The sequence below is a fragment of the Mandrillus leucophaeus genome, unplaced genomic scaffold (genome assembly GCF_000951045.1).
Source record: "Mandrillus leucophaeus isolate KB7577 unplaced genomic scaffold, Mleu.le_1.0 Scaffold1, whole genome shotgun sequence".
NCBI lineage: Eukaryota > Metazoa > Chordata > Mammalia > Primates > Cercopithecidae > Mandrillus > Mandrillus leucophaeus.
In genome coordinates, this window is record NW_012098097.1 from 9,234,138 (window position 1) to 9,237,741 (window position 3,604).

At 46.1% G+C, this 3,604-nt stretch overlaps 1 protein-coding gene across 5 annotated transcripts in view; it reads right to left on the reverse strand.

The window, feature by feature from the left end:
- Positions 1–3,604, reverse strand: part of SRP68 (signal recognition particle 68kDa) — a 46,831-nt gene that overhangs the window by 16,316 nt on the left and 26,911 nt on the right. Inside the window, exons 1-2 of one of the 5 annotated variants that reach the window (XM_011982874.1) lie at positions 1,988–2,138; positions 1,620–1,676 (exon numbers count right to left, since the gene is read on the reverse strand). The exons of the other annotated variants lie outside the window; for them this stretch is intronic. The gene's annotated coding sequence lies outside the window, so the exon portion shown is untranslated. Of the gene's footprint in view, positions 1–1,619; positions 1,677–1,987; positions 2,139–3,604 lie in introns of those variants that run through there. 5 annotated transcript variants of the gene reach the window in all.

A 3,604-nucleotide genomic window follows, 5' to 3' on the forward strand; every position in this document is an offset into this window, starting at 1 on the left:
GTTCTCTAAAGAATCTTTTTCTTCTCTTTTCTTAGTCTCCAGCATGGAAAAAAAAAAAAAAAAATCTTCCTTGTAACTTACCCAATATAAATCAAACATACTTTTCCACTTATAAGTTACTTGACTTTCCCAAGTTAGTTGTTCACTAACTTGGGAACGAACTGGGGCTCATTCATCCTATAAATCTAGTAAAGCAAACACAGCCACCATTCCCTCCTGGAACCACCAGAGCAGCACTGTCCAACAGAACTCTCTGCTGCTGGCAGTGTCCTCTACGTGCGCTCTCCAATGCACACCTGAGCACTCGGAAGTTTTATTAATTTATCTTTTATTATTTTATGTTTTTGAGACAGAGTCTTGCTCTGTTGCCCAGGCTGGAGTATGAGACAGAGTCTTGCTCTGTTGCCCAGGCTGGAGTATGAGACAGAGTCTTGCTCTGTTGCCCAGGCTGGAGTATAGTGCCATGATCTCAGCTCACTGTAACCACCGCCTCTGGGGTTCATGAGATCCTCCTGCCTCAGCCTCCCGAGTAGCTGGGACTACAGGTGCCCGCCACCACGCCTGGCTATTTCCCAATGGTCTAAATTCCTGACCTCATGTGATCCACCTGCCTTGGCCTCCCAAAGTGCTGGAATTACAGGCATGAGCCACAGTGCCTGGCTGGAAGTTTTGTTAATTCAAATGTCAATAACCACATGTGTTGAGTGGCTATTGCACTGGACAATGCAGCACCGGAGCACAGACCTTATAGAATATTGCTGGCCGATCCCAGGTTGGCAAGATTCTTTAGAATCACTTCATCAACCTTTACTGGCCTAATTTTTCAAAGTACAAATCTGTGGAATGGTGCCGCCATATAATGCTCAGCAATTGGAATAAGACATGTGAATCTAGAGGGCTTAAAAACTTAAGTAAGACATGTGAATGGCGGGCGGTAGGAGGCAAGGGGAGGGAGAGTATTAGGACAAACACCTAATACATGCAGGGCTTAAAACCTAGATGATGGGTTGGTGGGTGCAGCAAACCACCATGGCACATGTATACCTGTGTAACAAACCTGCATGTTCTGCACACGTATCCCAGAACTTAAAAAAAAAAAAAAGAAACACGTGGACTTGGCACTGCTTAAGAAACACACATGGTGCCAGACGCAGTGGCTCACACCTGTAATCCCAGTACTTTGGAAGGCAGAGGTGGGAGGATTGCTTGAGTCTAGGAGTTCGAGACCAGCCTGGGCAACATGACAAAACCCCATCTCTACAAAAAATGCAAAAAAATTAGCCAGGTGTGGTGGTGCATGCCTGTGGTCCCAGCTATTCGGGAGGCTAAGGTGGGAGGTCCAACTGAGCCCAGGAGGTGGAGGTTGCAGTGAGCTGAGATTGTGCCACTGCACTCCGGCCTGGGTGACAGAGTGAGACCCTGTCTCAAAAAAACAAAAACAAAAACAAAATAGAAACACACATATACCACAGCCATGTTCTCAGCAGAAAGGATGAGCTACAGTGCCCATTTTAATTCCATGCAATCCAACAAACATGCCACCAACACACTTCTCAGATAGGTGGGGTTAAGTGGTTGGGGCAACAGGCATTTCAAGAAAAGAGCAAACTTCGTCTTACCAGCTACACAGGATTTGCCTCTTTTCCTGTCGGTAGGGTACAGTTCAAGTTTAAAACCTCCTGACTGCCGGCCGGGCGCGGTGGCTCAAGCCTGTAATCCCAGCACTTTGGGAGGCCGAAACGGGTGGATCACGAGGTCAGGAGACCGAGACCATCCTGGCTAACACGGTGAAACCCCATCTCTACTAAAAATACAAAAAATTAGCCAGGCGTGGTGGTGGGTGCCTGTAGTCCCACCTACTCGGGAGGCTGAGGCAGGAGAACGGCGTGAACCCAGGAGGCGGAGCTTGCAGTGAGCTGAGATCCGGCCACTGCACTCCAGCCTGGGCCACACAGCGAGACTCTGTCTCAAAAAAAAACAAAACAACCTCCTGACTGCCACGTATTACTTCTGTTCCCTTTAACTAAGCCTCTACATCGAGATACTAAAAGCAGCAAACCTCCCCACTGTTCCCACAAAGCTCTAAGTTCCCACTGGGAATTTTGCAAATATCTTAAAAAGCAATGAAGGAAAAAGTCGATTTGAAGGGCAGGACTTAAGTCAGTTGTGTTTTTCTTAAGACTCCCACACTGCAATGACTCAGACCACTAATCTCTGAAGGAGAAGCTTTCATGATTCTCCCTGGGCAGGGCAAAATGTCCCCAAACAGGAAGACTTCAATATATTTTGCTATTTACACTTTTATTCTATCAAGCTATATTCGAGGCTAAGATGATTCTTGAAAGGACAGTGGAATAAGAAACTCATCTCAACACGCAGAGGCAGGATTCCTGGCCACCTGTACGCTGACCTTCTCCACCAGCCACTGGACCAACCAGAACGTGCTCTTAAACACAAGTGGCAAACTCCCTGCACAAAAATTTGTGGTCTGACTAGACCTTTTCCCGGGTGTGCCTATGATAGAGAGAAATCTTAAGCCCAGAAGTAATATGTTACTGATTAGTCCAGATAAATCAATCAATCCTAGGTAAACTTTTACAAAACTTGAAACCTTCAGGATGGGCTTTTCTGCAGTCTCAGGTTCTCTCCTCAGGCTCAGTTTCAAAGTTGACTGGTGCGGAGGAAACTGAGCTAGGCTGTGGTGTGTCCTGAGATACAGACCTCCTGCTTTAAAATGCACATTCTCAGATTGTTTTCACTTGTCTATGGAAATTGCTGGAAGGTGGTAGTATGACTAAGAGACACACAAGGCAAGTCTGACCACATTCCCAACCACGCCCCTACTATGGGCACAAGAATCAAACCTTACCCAGCCCAGTGAGGTTTAGGAAAAAACACATGGAAATCTGGTAAAGAAGAAAACAAATCTCACATGAGAATATACAAATATACATAAATAAATATTTTTTTTCCTTAAGAAAAAGATAAATGGTCTCTCTTCTACTCAAATATTAAAATATTAACCACAACTTGAGGATATGAATCACCAAGCCTAGGTTGGGTGTTGTGGCTCACACCTGTAATCCCAGCACTTTGGGAGGCTGAGGCAGGTGGATCGCCTGAGGTCAGGAGTTCGAGACCAGCCTGGCCAACATGGTGAAACCCTGTCTCTACTAAAAGTACAAAAAATTAGCCAAGGGTGGTGGTGGGCGCTTGTAATCCCAGCTACTTGGGAGACTGAGGCAGGAGACTGCTTGAACCCAGGAGGTGGAGGTTGCAGTGAGCTGAGATTGTGCCACTGCACTTCAGCTTAGGCAACAAGAGCAAAACTCTGTCTCAAAAATAAAAAAAGGAATCACCAAGCCTGCAGATATTTAAAATCTGTCCTCCCTGCAGAAAGAGCTATCTAAAAATAACCTCTCAATGCAACTAGTGACAAGTCAGGAGTGATCAAGCATTAAAGAAAACAAAATAGGCCGGGCACGGTGGCTCACGCCTGTAATCCCAGCACTTTGGGAGGCCAAGGCGGGCAGATCACAAAGTCAGGAGTTCGAGACCAGCTTGGCCAACATGGTGAAACCCCGTCTCTACTAAAAATACAAAA